The sequence below is a fragment of the Salminus brasiliensis genome, chromosome 7 (genome assembly GCF_030463535.1).
Source record: "Salminus brasiliensis chromosome 7, fSalBra1.hap2, whole genome shotgun sequence".
Taxonomy (NCBI): domain Eukaryota; kingdom Metazoa; phylum Chordata; class Actinopteri; order Characiformes; family Bryconidae; genus Salminus; species Salminus brasiliensis.
This window is the reverse complement of record NC_132884.1, coordinates 38280717-38296636: the sequence shown is the minus strand read 5'-3', so window position 1 is coordinate 38296636 and position 15920 is coordinate 38280717. Positions and strand designations below refer to the sequence as shown.

The 15920-nt window shown below is 43.7% G+C and overlaps 1 protein-coding gene across 3 annotated transcripts in view; it reads left to right on the top strand.

Moving 5' to 3' along the window:
• Positions 1–15920, top strand: part of pacsin1b (protein kinase C and casein kinase substrate in neurons 1b) — a 46464-nt gene that overhangs the window by 11710 nt on the left and 18834 nt on the right. The window contains exon 1 of one of the 3 annotated variants that reach the window (XM_072684868.1): positions 2377–2467. The exons of 1 other annotated variant lie outside the window; for it this stretch is intronic. The gene's annotated coding sequence lies outside the window, so the exon portion shown is untranslated. Of the gene's footprint in view, positions 1–2376; positions 2468–14250; positions 14464–15920 lie in introns of those variants that run through there. One more of the 3 variants, XM_072684870.1, reaches the window with a different exon arrangement.

Genomic DNA, 15920 nt, shown 5'->3' with positions numbered 1-15920 from the left:
ATATAATATAAGAAATTAACACACAGATATAAATGTACTAAACTGCCATTTGTCATTTATTTATTTGCACATTTGCACAACCTCACACCAACAAATTAAGCCTATTATTAATTTTCTTAATATCGGGACTGATACCCGATCCTAATATCGGATCGGTGCATCCCTAACAATGGTTACAGGAGGGTCTGAGTGCCCACTCTAACTTCTGTCTATCGTCAAAAACTCCTACAGTGGACATGTAAGCATCAGAACTGGACTTCGGAGCAAAGGAAGAACGCCTGGTCCTCTTTTCCTTTCCATTACATGGACAGCCTGGTGCATGTGCACTGTTTACCAGTAGGTCGTGCTGGAACAAGAAGTTTGATCTGTGGCAGATCTGCTGGAATGTCTTGGTGCCAGATACCACAGGGCACCTTCAGATGTTTTGTAGAGTGAGCTGTTTTGGTGGCACATGGAAAAGACCAAGAGCATATTAGACAGGTGGTCATAGTGTTAATGCCTGATCCCTAGCACACAAGGCCTGGAAGCCCTTGGCCCAATAATTGTTGTGTATTGGCTGTTTCTTTATACTGTTAGATTCTTCTGTCTCAATTAAAACTGAATGGGAGTAGTGCTGAGCTGCAGAGTACACTCTAAACCACTACTCCTGTGATTCCAACATAAAAAAGTACCGTCGGTTCCTCTGTGTAGGACACACAGCAGTGGGGTTGCTTTAGTCTGATGTCATACGTAAACCACAAAAACAGTTATTCGAGATAATAAAGCCCAGGAAACTGTGAGGACTCATCCTCTGTTTGTGGTCTGCTCCCTTCTGGAAAGCCGTCTAAGCTTAGATACTACATACAGGAGTCAATATGGAGACCACAATACTCTACACACTGCCTACGTACTCTCAGAAGAGGAGGGTCTTCAGTCTGGGTTTGAAGACAGCGAGCGTTGGACTCTGCTGTTCGGACACCCAGGGGAAGTTCGCTCCACCACTTTGGTGCAGGACAGAAAAAATCCTGGACGCTCGTCTTCCGTGGATCTTAAAGGATGGCGGGTCGAGCCGAGCCGTACGTAAAGCTGAAAGGGCTCTTGGTGCAGATCTGCTTTTGACCATTGCCATCAAATACTGAGGGGCTGCCTGGTCCAGTCTTGGCTTTGTAGGCCAGTGTCAGGGTTCTGAATCTGATGAGGGCAGCAGCTACAGGAAGCCAGTGAAGAGAGAACGCAGTAGAGCGACATGGCTAAACTTAATTTAATGAGTTAATTTATTCCTTATGGATTTTTTCTAATGACCTCTCAGTCACAGTTTATTTGATGAAAACACAGCTAAATACACCTGTATTTGTCATTTGTATGTACATACTTGTTTTTTAATAACATTTTTAATATGCAACCTGATGAAGCCAAAGATAAATAAAATGGTTATTGAAGTACTGAAAACAACACATCCTCTGCATGTCCCTCGGGGCAGTGGTGAAAATATTACACCACAGAAGGTGCAGAAAAGCTGTTGTCAGCATGAAGTGAGTCTGATTCCTCCTGTGATCGAAGACGAGCTGTCCGTCAAAGTGAATCTCAGAAGCCGCGTATCAGTGTGAGAACACCAGCGTGGTCTGACTCCAGGCGCTAACTATTAATGAAAGACAGCTGCTTAACGAAAGACAGCTCTCTCCGAGCTTGATGAGAAATGAGAAATGCTTGTTATAATAAGCAGTAGCGAGATACACAGATGTACCTCAGATTCAGTGGAGGTACAACATATCATCACAACATAAAATATAGGGATGCACATCAGTGTCAGTATGTATATTCCACTGCTTCCACTGCTTTATACCCCTCTATAGCCCACACCTGGTATTAGACAGCATGGTGTCAATAGGTTTATGTTTATCTGCTCCAGAGAGTCCTATTCTATTGGCAGTACTTCTCTACATGGACTAGACAAGCTGTATATGTGTGCATTTACATGTCTTTGTCAGCAATGTGTGCAACTTAACATAGTTGATTGCATTCATTAGGAGAGGTGTCCACAAACTTTTGGGCATAGAGTGTGTGTAGTGTGTAGTATAATCTCTTTTACAGAATTAGTTCTTTATGGAAACACAATTGGTTCTCCTGTGGAATCACTTAAAGAACCCTTTGTAGCACCTTTATCTTTAAGAGTGTATGTGTTATATTCAGGTTGGTCGAGGTGAGGTGGTGTTTTACTTCAGCCCTGTCCTCTTAAGACACTGGCATTGTGTTTATGGCTAGGAGGGGCCTGTCATCAGTCTGTTAATTACTGATGGACTGGCATGTCCCTGGGAGGGTTGTCAAAGTCCAGTCTGGATATGTGTTTAGGTGTGCCTATGTGTGTGTGGCATTGGAAGCAGGGTGTGGCATACAGTGTTCTGGCATAGGTCTGCTAAAACATTTGCACTGTGAGGAGTAAGACTCACCAGCCAGAACTGTAGATCTTCACTAAGTCTGGGATTCTCAGGTGAGATTTTTTCATAATCATAATTTCATAATCAGTCACCTTTATTTTGCATAATTCCAGGCTGTTATATTGGATTGGCTTTGTGGTTTCATTAATGGTTCCATGAAGAACCATAAGGGATGTTTGAGGTTGAAGGATCTGTTGAAGGTCTAAAGAACCTCCACCTGAAAGGTTCTTCACACTCCTACACCTCTATTACAAACATGGTTCTTTATGGAACCAAAGGTGGTTCTTCTATAGCAGTGCTCAAATAACCCTTTGCTTTATGGTTAAGAATGCAGTGGTAGGAGTTTTGCCCAAGGACTCCCATTGGTGCATTGTGGTGTGTTTGTCTAGCTGGTTTGCCACGAGGAAGGCAGTGTGACCTATTACACTACACCTACGCTAATTACAGCACAGTAAGCTTTCCTGATCATATCATGGGGATCATCATGTCTTCTTGAATGTGGTCATAGATCAGCTTGATGTGGTGCAACAGATAACACCACTACCTGCCAGTGAGCTACCACACCACGTGGGAGACTGGGGTTCGGTTCCCGGTCTGGGTGACTTTGCTGTGCTGCACAAATAAGAGTCCTTGGGCAAGACTCCTAACACCACATTGGCCCTCCTCTGTAATACGAGTAACCTTGTAAGTCGCTCTGGATAAGAGCAGCTGCTAAATTCAATAAATGTAAATGAAAATCAGCTGCTTGACATACCATTTACCCGAAAGTGAACTGCAAAGAGGCAGCTTATTGACACTTCTGATAATAACTGCATGCTCAGTCCTCTCTGTGCATTTACTTTCATACTGTCGCTGTCACAGTGTCATACTGTCGATCCAGGTTTGCTGTTTTTCATTTTTTGGCATATTTTGAATTAGATGGTTGTTCTTTAGATAAATGGACCAATAGTAATGCTTCATAATGTCTTAATAATAATTAATAAAATCTTTTACATTGACCTGTCCTGTAAAATTGTTGTTGGGACTTTAGCGTAACTCACCCAGAAGGCTTCAGTTCCAGTTCCTGGGTTAAGTATCGAGGTCACCCTATTGCCCTGCTTACACAAACACAACTAACCAACACTAAAGGCAGCATGGGGCTTGTTTTTACTGGTACAGTCAAAGGTAGTTTGCTGTGGTCAACATAATATTCAGTGACCACTCTTAAGACGGGTTTAGAAGACTCTGAATGTGCTGTTGGTGAAAGGTTGGGTATAAAAAAGGGTTCACTGGCACTACTACTATGTATCTCCCAATATGGTACTGAAACCAGCAGTGCTCCTGACACTAGGTGGGTAACTCCTCCGATACATGTGAAGCAAGGGGACTGGGGAGCCAGTTTTCGCTCAGCTGCACCAGCTAACAGACTGAGGGATGAGGAGATAGCGAGTGCCATCTACCCACCTGAGAGAGCATGGCCAGCTGTGTTCTCTCGGATGACAAAGTGGCATGCCTTGGGATTTGAACTCATGATGCCTGAGCGTGCTGCGCTACATGTTGAATAAAAAATATATAGATTTGATTGCATTGTAATAAAATTTGACACTACTATTGCATTCAACTTTAGAAAGAGGCAGTATCATGATATATATTGTATAGTTGCAGCATGGATCTTCATTTGATTTATCTGGATTTATTTTTCTTTATTATTGTCAGGCCCTCGTTATCACGGCCTCCCCCGGGGCGATCCCGAGCCGCCGCCCACAGGCCCAAACAAGGACTTCCGCCTTAGTTACGGCACGGTCGTGTAATGTGTGTTTGGTTCAGTTCATTTGTGTTCATGTGTGTTTTGGTTCTGTTGTAATCATTCATTGTTGAGTTCATATGTTTCACCTGGGACTGGGGGTACTTAGGGAGCCTTAACCCAATGGTTTGACGCCAAGAAATGTATCGTTTGGGACCTTGAGGTCGCCCGAGAGGTTCTCCATACTATTAGAGATGTGTTTGGCCAGCTTCTGCTCGGTGTCCTTATTCAGAAGCAGGTCATCCTGCTATCTGTGTTTTCTATGAGGCTCGGTTACTCACTGTCAGGATTCACTGGCTACCCACGTCCCGGATAGGCTGCTAAGCACGCTGCGGTTCCAGGTTTGGTTGGCCTAGCCGTTTTTGCTCAGTAGCTGGTCCCCCAGCTCTACCCCCTTTGTTGTTATAGCACCGTTCCAGCGCATTTTAACGTTAACCCCTGTTTAGCCCAGGCTCTTTTGGTTTTCCCCCCAGCGCTAGCCACTCGCACCAGCTCAGCTCCCAGTCCCACGCTCGTTTTGTTTCGCCCTCTTGTTTGTCACGTTTGTGTTGTGTTTATGTTTGTACCCCTTAGTTGCTGCATCATTTGCCTCGTTTTGCCCTTTTTTGTATCCTTGGCTCTTCTTAATAAACAGCTTGCTTTGACTCCATCTCTGCGAGTGTTCATCCCTCTGTGTCTGGCCTTGCATGCCATGACAATTATTTGAAAATACCAGTTGGTTTTTACATTGTGTGGACATTTCATAATAAGTGGACCAATAGAAATGCTCCAAAATGACGTGGAATTAAATGTCTTAAGTTAGGAATATTTCTAGGTTAGTTAAAATTTTAGAGATACCGTTTTCTTGGTCCGTTGAAAGTGATATTAAGATGTTGTGCTTTTAATGCCAAACAAGTAGAAGCAGAATTTCCAGAAGCTTTGGATGAATGGAGATACTTTAGGGTCAGGTGTCATGTATGAAAATAGTGGTTTGCAGTATTTCACATGTTTTCCATATTAAGCAAATAACCTTGTTGCTTGTTGCCACCTGGTTCTGTTGGAATCAGGACTTTACTTCTCCTGCACTCGATGTGAAACTTTCACTCTGACATTTGAGCATTTCTCCCTGGCGTGTGGTGAGGTTTCATCTGCTGGTCTGGAAATTGGTTCCCTGCTTATTACTCCGCTGTCACCTTTCAGGTTTGCTTTAATCAATTCCGTATTGATTGAGTGGGCAGCTGGGGTAATAACTCTGCCTGGGGATCGTTGAAAATGGCCTCTGTGTTGGGTCTTGTGCTGTGTTTTGCAGGACTGTGGGCAGATTTTAGGGAATTAGGGTTTTAACGTGTTGTGTTTCGGTGTCTTGTGGCACACTGTTTATTTATAGCTGGAGTCTGCTGTTGGTATCGGGGCGACCAGGGACATTACATCATGATCAGATGAAGAGAGTCAGGGAAGGTCAAGCATCATCTGTTCAGGCTTTGCTGACACTGAGCTGATGGGGCTGTGGCTAATATGATGGCTTTATTCAGTTGCCATTAGCTTTTAATTGGGAGAGAACACCTTAAACAGCTGGTGGGGATCTTTAGAGTGATAATAAATCAATGGAGAAGAATATTTTGAGAGAAATTTGAATGTAAATGAAATGTTTGGCAAATGTGATACAGAAAGGAAACGACTGGTTTGGCTCTTATGTGTTTTTTTAACCTGATCCGCTACAGGCTACGTCTTCTTGTTATTAGGCTTCCCCATAATTTGTCCTTCAGAGTTTCTGAGGCAGAACCACTAAGCTTCCACAAAACCTTCATATGCACCTGCTCACATTCCTTTGTTGTTGTTGTTCATTAGGAATGATAACTCATTTTATCCGCTCTTTTTCATTCATCTACTTGTCCAGTTTCCCTCCAGTAGATCTTGGATTTTACCAACTTTCAGGATTATACTTTCAGATTTCCTGTGTGGTTCTGAATGATGATGCAAATATCAGATTTTAAAACCTCAATCCCTTCCTTATCCCCTTTTTTAATACATGTATGTTCTTCCCATAGATTCAGATCATATTTTAAAGCGCACTTTTGTTTCATCTACAGACAGATTTGACAGATATCCTCCTTTTTTAGCAGCTTGACACTTACATTTACATTGTATTTAAGGCATTTAGCAGACGCTCTTATCCAGAGCGACTTACAAAAGTGCTTCACTGTTTACTCAAGAATAACTTCAGCTAGTTTGAATAGACTAATAATTCAAAGATACTCTAATCTCAGACTCTCTCAGACTAAACACAAGTCAGTATGGAGACCATAATACTCTACTATTTGCCCAAGTATTCTCAGAAGAGGAGGGTCTTCAGTCTGGGTTTGAAGACAGCGAGTGTTGGACTCTGCCGTTCGGACACCCAGGGGAAGTTTGTTCCACCACTTCGGTGCAGGACAGAAAAAAGCCTGGACGCCTGTCTTTCATGGATTTTGAGGGAAAAAGGGTCTGAGTAGTGCGCCCCTAGTGGTTGAAAATTCAGTTTTGCTGCAGAGAATGTACCTCAGCCTCAATTGATGATTAAATATGAGGATTGAGGATTCCCCCCTCTGTTACATAGTGGGGGGCTGTGCCCTTCTGGATATTGACATCCCCACTCGATGTCAATATTCGTTTTCACGGTATCGGTATTGAAATAATGTATTAATGAAAGTACATGTAAAATATCTACTTTTAAAAATGAATATGAAATCTACAAGAATTCTCCATTAATCAATTGATTAATTTTTTTAAACAAAAATAGTAACAAATCGGTGGGATTTTCTGTTTGGGGGCTTTTTTTTCAATGATTAAGTAAATCTACACAGTATCATAACCATGAGCTTTCATACTGTTGGTATACCTGCTGATATTGAGGATGGGTCATTTTACAGACAACAGTTATTTTTATTATTCTCAGATCGTCAAGTGAGAGTTAGAGCTTGGTCTGAAGGTTTAGGTGTTGATTCAAAGAATGAAACTGAAATGTTTATTTAGACAAACAGGCTGTGTTTTCTTATATCCCTCTATTATCCCATAGAAACCCCCGCTTGAGTTTTCAGTCTATAACTTACAAACCTGCTATACTGACATACTGAAGTATCAGCAGATCCACATTTCATGCTGGCAGTACTGATCATGCTTATCATCATCTAACTAGACTATCATTGGCTTCACTTCCATTGGTTCTACAGAAGCTGCAGTCGTAAATAAATCACACTCGGTATCGTACTGGTGGCGCTTATTTGTGTAGCCCTTACATCTGTCCATTCGTTTTTGCATAGACCCATTGCAGAATCCCATTCACAACTCAGGACTGACTACTCACGTTCATATTGAGCTGAACATATTGAGCGGTTGATCAATGCACATGACTGCATTCCATATTGATTACACTCGTATCTAACGCTGTCCTTTTTCCGTCTGTGTCATCTAGTAGAAACCCAGTAATTTGGTAGAAGCATTCATTACATTTTGTTCCAAAGCTGACAGCAAGCGCTGAATGTTTCTTCTTTGTAATTCCCATGTCGTTTTAAAAAGCTTTGGCAAGATCGGTCACAAGGTGACCTGAAGGGAACTTGAGGGGACTTGGGGTTGAGCTGCCTGCAGAACGTATTGTGAAGTAAGAGCAAGACGAATTGAAGGACTTCATTTCTGCACCCCTACGTCTCCAGCTCCCTTTCTTCTTCTCTGCACGACAACAAGTCACATATCTGTCAAATCCGTCAAATGGGACAGTGGTGTTTATGGGGCAGTGGTGGCTCAGCGGTTAGAGTGCCGGGCTGTTGATAACAGGGTTGTGGGTTCAATTCCTGGGCTTGGACCCAATTCAGCAGTTCAAGCTGCTAATGTTGGGCCCTTGAGTAAGGCCCTTTACCCTCTCTACTATCCGGGCGCTGGAGTTGGCTGCCCACCGCTCTGGGGGTGTGTGTATTCCCTGCCCCTAGTTCACGTGTGTGTGTGTGTCACTACCACAGCTGGGTTAAATGTGGAGGACACATTTTGCTGTACAGTGACAAATACGTGCACCTTTACCTTTAAATCTCCAACGTTACACAGATGTTGGGATTTTGTTTACCTAACCCCATGACTTAAATCCACCAATGAGTGTCTCAACAGCATCAGAATTTCACGTTATGTGGGCGTTAACGTTACGCTAACATTTTTACATTAATTAAGTTTAGCAGACGTTGAGTTTTGGTGTCCGTACCTCACCACTAAAAGTTGGCGTTTTACTTCAGTATGACGTTGACGTGACATTTGGAAGACGTGGGATTTTAATTATTTAACACAACTTTAAACCGACGAAATACAAACGTCAGCTAGTCGTCACTATTCTCATATTCTACGTCAAATCGATGTTGGCATTAGACGTTGTTTGGACGCTGAATTGTGGTCACCTGACGTCACGGCCTTCATTTGGGCACCTAATACAGTTTATCGATGTTGGTGGCCAGCTAGGTTTTAGATCTAGGTTCTCTAAATAACCATTTGGAAATAGAGATGATGTGTGAGTGTGAAGAACCTTCGAACTGATGAAGAACCTTTACATAACATGAAGATTCCTTGAAACCTTTGAAAGGTTCTTCACACACTCACACGCTTATAGTAAAATAGATATATAAAATAGTTCTCTAAGGAACCAATAGTGGTTCTCCTGTGGCATCACTCACGGTTTAAATGTCAGTAATTTTCCAGCACCAAAATGGTTTTCATACCCTGACATAATCTTAAATATTATTTTTTCCCGGACAATTGAATCTCTTTTGAGATACACTACATGGACAAAAGTATTGGGACACCTGCTCATTCATTGCTTCTTCTGAAATCAAGCATATTAAAAAGAGTTAATCCTGCTTTCGTTGGAGAAACTGTCTCTACTGTCCATGAAAGAAGGCTTTCTACTAGATTTTGGAGGAACATTGCTGCAAGGATTTGATTGCATTCAGCAACATTAGTGCGTTATTCAGGTCAGTATGATTGTTGGATGATGATCACCACCTCACCTCATTCCCAACTTCCTGTCACATCCCAAAAGTACTGAATGTAGAGAGAACATAGTTCTTCCACTGCTCCACAGCTCAATCCTGGAGGGCTTCATATTCCTCTAGCTAGCTCACGCCTGGCATTAGACAGCATGGTGCCAAAAGGTTCATGTTGATCTGCTCCAGGGAGTCCTAATCTATTGGCAGTACTTCTCTACAGGGACTAGACACAAACATTTGGCTATATAGTAGATGTTCCTTGAAGCTAATTAAAGAGAACTGAGGTGAACCAGGCAGTTAAAGTAGTCTGGAAGTCGTTCTGGGGTTCGTAGGATCTATTCCTCTGTGATCTGCAGCTGTTTCAGAAGGCTGTTGCTTTTGTGCCTGCTTGAAATGATTGGCAAGACATCTAGAGAATACAAATGTGGCCCAAAATTGAGTCATCCACAGAGTCATCTGCTGAGTGTGATTGTAATCTCTGCACTGTTGCATCTCATTAATTAACTCCAATTTGCTAAATCTCATTAGAGCCTTAGAGCACTTTAGAGAACTCAGTTGGGTGATTATCAGATATTCAGAATAGGGAAGCAAAGATGGCTCCCATGGCTCAAATGGACTGAACTCTGACCTCTCGTGTGTCTCCAGGCAGGCCAGAGTTGGTTGATACAGTTATCGGGTAACAGAAAAGCCTGAATAATTGATCGGCAGCCAGGGCTATATTTAGAGGAGAGGATATGACATGGGCTGCAGTATTTGACTCTCAAGGAAAAGTGGCCGTCTGTCGTCTGGTCTGAAGGGGTGGGCTTTGAAGTTCAGCAATTCTCATTGAAGCGAGAGCCCTGCATTTAACCCCCTTTAGCTTCTAGCACCTGCAACTTGTGACTTGAGTGAAATCCAATGTTGGGGATTCTGTGTTCCAGCAGTCTCACTGTGAAACAGGACCAGGGTTGTGAGTGTTAGCAGCAAGCCTGGCCGGGTCGGAGAATGGCGAATGCGATACCCAGAGGAGAGTGAGATGAGCTGGCTGTGCAGCCCGTGAGCTGGGGCAGGTCTCGTTTTGCTGTCAGAGTAGATGCATGCAGTAGCAGCAGCTTTGGTGACCTTGGGTGCATTGATCTGCAGCAACATGAATGCTGCAGTGGAGGGGGGTGCTGCAGTGATGCAGCAGTTTAGCGAGTCAGAGGTTAGAATATGGATCCAGTCATTATAGATTTCTGTGTGTCAAGTCGTATACATTAGGTGGGACTTCCGAGGTGTTCTTGATTGCCTAATATGTTCTAGCCCCAGTCAGAGTCATTTAATATTCAGTGGCTAATGTTTAAGAGACAGCACAGCACAGTGCCCACATATTCCAGGCTCTAAATTCACCCAATGGTCTGTTTTTATATATTCAGGGTCATTCTTTTCATCATAGGTGAGTGTAGAAGTCATAGAGTTCACTCGTATATTATATGAATGTCCCTCTTGGTGGTTGTAATAGAGCACAGTTTAGAAGAACTAACAGTGAGAGCTAGCCAGGGGGCCGGGGGGGGGGGAGGTTTAGCAACACCTTAGCAACCACCTAGCAACTGCTAAGCAAAACCTTAGCAACTGCCTGGAATACCACAGCAACCATCTAGCAAGCACTTAGCAAAACCTTATCAAGCACATGGGATACAATAGCAGCTGCCTATTAACACCTTATCAACCACCTGGGATACCGTCTCAACAGTACAGCGACACCACAGCAACCATTTGCAAACACCTTAGCAACCACTTTGGAGACCGTAGCAAACACCTAACAACACCTCAGCAACCACCTTGGATACCATAGTAACTGCCTAGCAACACCATAGCAACTGTTGAGCAACAGCTTAGCAAGCACCATGGGTACTGTCACAATAGCCTGGCTACACTTTAGCAACCACCCAGCAAGATCACAGCAAACACCTGGGATATCAGTGAAACAGACGGCCATGCAACACCATATCAATCACTAAGCAACCCCCTAGCAACTACCTGGGATAGTATAGCAACCGTTTAGCAACTACCCCATACACTTTGACAACTTTCTTTCTGGTTGAACTTGAAGTGTGTTCTGTGCGTTTTTACATTTTGTAAACTCGGTTTTTGAACTTCAATAAAAAGTATGTGTAGATGGTGACAATTCTCTGCAGAGTACGATACTGTACCGATGTGTTTAGTGTTAAGCAAAGTAGCTTGATCCTGGCTCTCAGCCCTCAGCTGATTTTTATTCATCTGCTTTAATAAACTGCACGTCTAGCATTGTAGCAGTACAGGGTGTATGCAGCATCCGTGTGTATGTAGAAACTGGCGAAGCGCTAGCAGTCCTTGTATGTGGAGAGCCGTTCTCTCTTCGAGGATGTGCTCAAACTTTGAGTGCTGTGAGTTTGTGGAGGGGTGTGTGTGCTCCAGGCGTGCTTGAGTTTAAGCCGCTGTGCTGGTGCAGTGGAATTTTACTGAGGCTGGCCTGGCTGCCTCTGGGCTGTGTGTCTGTTCTCACTGCCTACGCTTTCCCAAAGCTGCCAGCGTGATCAATCACTGCACACTCTCCCACCTCCCTCCATCTGTTCACTCTTCTTTAACTGGTTGACAAACAACACACAGTACCGGTCAAAGGTTTTAATACAACAACCGCATTTTTTAAATAATGGTAAGGGCCATTATTAAGCTAACGTTGACCCCCTGTTCATTGAAGCAGCTTTACAAACTCTCAGTTAGTTCTCATGAGATGCTCTTCCAACAGTCTTGAAGATGTTCTGTGTTCAGCGTTCTAAATAGAAATGGTCACTGTCATGTAAAAACCTCACATCTCCAAAATAGCAACTTTACAGGAGAAGGGAAAAAAAACTTTCGGAACTTTTAATGGAAAAATATTTTATTCCAAGTCATTTGGAGTGTTTCTATTGGTTCATTTATCAGGAAATGTTTGACACAGTGTGAAGCACAACTGCCAGATTCATATTATGTCAAAAAGGAAAAATGTGACAGTGGCGATATACACTGATGCGCCATAACATTAGTACCAGAAGGGGAAGTGAAAAGCATTGATTATCTTCATCTACAGTGGCTTCATCTGTCAAGGGGTGGGATCTGCATATTAGGCAGCAGGTGAAAAGTCAGTTCTTGGTGGTGATTAAGATGTTAAAAGCAGGAAAAATGGGCAAGCGTAAGAATCTGAGCCACTTCGACAAGAGCAAAATTAGTGATGGCTAGATGACTGGGTCCGAATCTCTCCAAACCATCAGGCAGGTCGTGTGGGTTGTTCCTGGTATGCAACGGTCAGTACCGAAATCCTAATAGGCAAGTCTATTCACTCGGTGGACATTTTTGCAACGCCGCCGGGCAATTATTTCCAGTCATACGAGACCAGGCTTCAATCTTTATGAACAGGGAGAGACCTCCTCATTTATAACCTCTCTGTTAGTACCTACCAAAAGCTCTCTGAAAAAAGGACAGCCAGTGAAATGGCCACAGGGTCATGGACACCTAAGGCTCATTAATGCAATCCTACCTCCCAACTTACAGGACTTAAAGGATCTGCTGCTAACGTCTCATTGCTAGATACCACAGGACACCTTTAGAGGTATTGTGGAGTCCATGCCTCGACGGGTCAGATCTGGTCAGATCAGGTTTTGGCAGCACAAGAGAACTTACGCAATATTAGGCATTGGTGCTGGTCGGTTTTCTGACCAATTGGCAGTCTCAGAGAGATCTTCAGTCTGTTACATTTAAGTGACGTGGTCCTAGTAATAGGAATTATTGAGAAAACTGGAGAGTGTAACGTATATCCAAGTGTTATCAAGAACAGAAACAGTTCTGAACAGATCCAATAAAGAAGTGCAATCCCTAACCATTTCATTCAGATATTCAGAGGACTGTGAGGACATCACATCACTGTCAGATAACTTATCTGATGCTCTTCAGGTGACGTTCAAAGTCTGAGAGCAAGAAGGTAATGCAGCTCTTTATCTACAGCCCACAACTATAAAGCAGTGCTATATTAGGTCAGTGAAGAATGCAGTAAAGGCCTGATGTAACCTCAGATAAACATGGTGACGGGTCAAGTGAGGCTGCGCAGTGCTGATGTGTTCCCTTTTAAACTGAGGATTAAATAATCTTAAACTTCTCAGTATTGATATCAGTCATATCACTGTTCCACTTCTATCGAGGAAACATTTGTCATATTGTACATTTTACCAACTCACGCAAAAACCTTATATGTCAATTTAATGCAGTTATTTAATTCATTTATTTATTTTTATGAATTTTTTAAAAGTATAATTTGCCCAATTTGAATGGCCAATTATCCAGCCCTTGCATACTCCCCAATTGCAGGCAATGCCCCCGTCACTAGTGAGGGCGGACCAACACGTGCCCCCTCCGATGCATGCAGAGTCAACTCTCTCATTTTTAATCTCCGGACAGTACGGAAGCGCTGCATACCTGGCTTTGATGGACCAGCCTGCAGACGCCAGTGACAGTGAGAGAGCACCCTCCACCCACCCTGGAAGGAGCAAGGCCAGTTGTGCTCTCTCTGGCCCTTGGCTGCTGATGGCAAGCAGCATGACCAGGATTTGAACCAGTGATCCTCTGATCATGGTGACAGCGTCTAAGTCCGCTGGACCACCCAGGGCCCTAAATATAATAATTATTATAATTATTTAAATTATTTATTTATTTATAAGTATTTATTTATTTTTGAATAAATTCACTCCCATCTCACGCAATGTCCCGACACTAGTGAGGGCGGACCAACATACGGCCCCTCGGGCGATAATGATAAAAATCTACATATATAGATATATAAATTTACTCATAACATATATATTTATATATCACTCCAGTACAACACATAGTTATCCATCAATACTCTCTCTCTCTGTCCCGCCCCTCGCTCGCCCACCGCCCTAAGCTGTCAGAACTGCTCAAGCAGAATGTGATTGGGTTCCCCCTCTGCCATTCACATGCACAGATGTGCGCACACACACCCTCACACGCACTCGCACACACTCACTCGTAATCTCACAGCAACACCCGCAAAAAAAAACCTGCTTTGGAACCCTGCTTTCCGAATGCATCCCATCCTGGGTGGACTTGGTCACTCCAGCAGGTTCTGGTGGATGATTTGAGGTGGACAAGTGCCTGATTAGTCAGAGAGGAGGAGCAGGAGTGGAACAATTACAGACGTCTTAGGAGAAGAGACCTAGTGATTGGTGTTGGGAGGGAAGCCCCATGTGCGAGGGTCTACAGGCAGCTCCTGTCCTGGTCTAATGGAGGAGAGCTGGTAAGCGTCTATTGTCACGGTGGTGCCTCTGTCTTGTGGGGCTACTTTACATTTCAGCTTTGTTTTTCTTCTTTGTCCTCCGTGCTGCTGGTTTCGCAGCAGCGTCTGAGACCAGAGAGTGAATGTGCCTTGAATGGGAAGGGAGGACGGTGGGGGGGACTTTGTTTGGGTGTGCTGGCGGGCTGTGTTTTGTCTGTGATGAAGTGAAAGCTAAAGCTGTGGCTGTGGGGCGCGTGACTCACTCGGGCTCAGGCTCCTCTGCAGCAGGCAGGCGTTTCAGGCTTTTGCTGTGTGCTACTGATCTGTGTGATGATGTTCTCCTTATTATTATGCTTCTGTGCATGAAGGTACCTTCACCAACACACTTAACCACATGCTAAAGGCTAACAAAGGTATGAAAAGCTTGGGTTGGAGGAGACGTGGCATACAATACATGTGCTGAATGACTCCAGCATGATTCTATAGTAGCCTGCAGCTTCATAGGTTCTAAGCAGGTAAGATCTGCTGTGTCCGGAGTGATTGTTGGATGTTCTCCATTCATTCTTTCACCCGAAGAGTCATTTCGGAGTCAGATCTGATGAGCCCCCCGATCTTCATCTTGAACATCACCGTCTAACCCAAGTTAACGCAGTGTTTCCCTTGTTTTCTTCATGCCATGTTCATTTGCGTCCCCCTCAGGCCAGAAGCAGCTGAGAGGCGAACACTTGCTGTGAGCTAAGCTAGATAATAGATGGGATGTTTTAGTAGCCACGCTTACATGCTTTTGTCTGCCAAACCAGTGAGGCTCATGTAGTTACTGAACAAAAGCTCCCCTGGGCCACTGGAGTGGATTAACCGAGCATGAGGTTGGGAAGGTGCTACACTTCAGCACGCGCCAGAGGCTCTCCTGTATCGTGAATCCAGCTTCTTCAGAATCCCACCGCTTCCCCAGGCAGGGTCCCGGCTCATTCCCGGCTCATTCTGTCCTTTGTTTTTCCCCTCTGTTCTTTTGTCTCTTTGAAAGTGTGTTACCCTGTCGGCTTCGACTGACCCAAATACTTCTGTTACCCCTCCCCCTCTACTACCCACCCCCCCGTCATTTACAAGAGCCCCGCCTCCTCTATGCTCTTAAATCACAAACCATTGTCTGTTGGCAGTCCTGGATAATTCAATTACGTCATCTGATCTAATCGTGCACTTTCATTTTCATTGATCTGAAACAGCCACCTGGGACAAAATGATGATGAAGGTCTCTTTTAAAGGACACTGACTTATTAGGGAGGAGCGAGGAAGAGTCTATTTGTGGAGTTATTCATGAGGTATTAGCATTTACTCTTAGAAATATAGACGCCAGACAAGTGATGGCATAGGAGGACCACTTTGGGGTTCTTGAAGGAGTATTTAGTTGATGGTGCTTTACAAGTGGCCAATTTTATGGACCCAGAAGTGGATCTTCTTTTATTCTCAAGACACTTTTT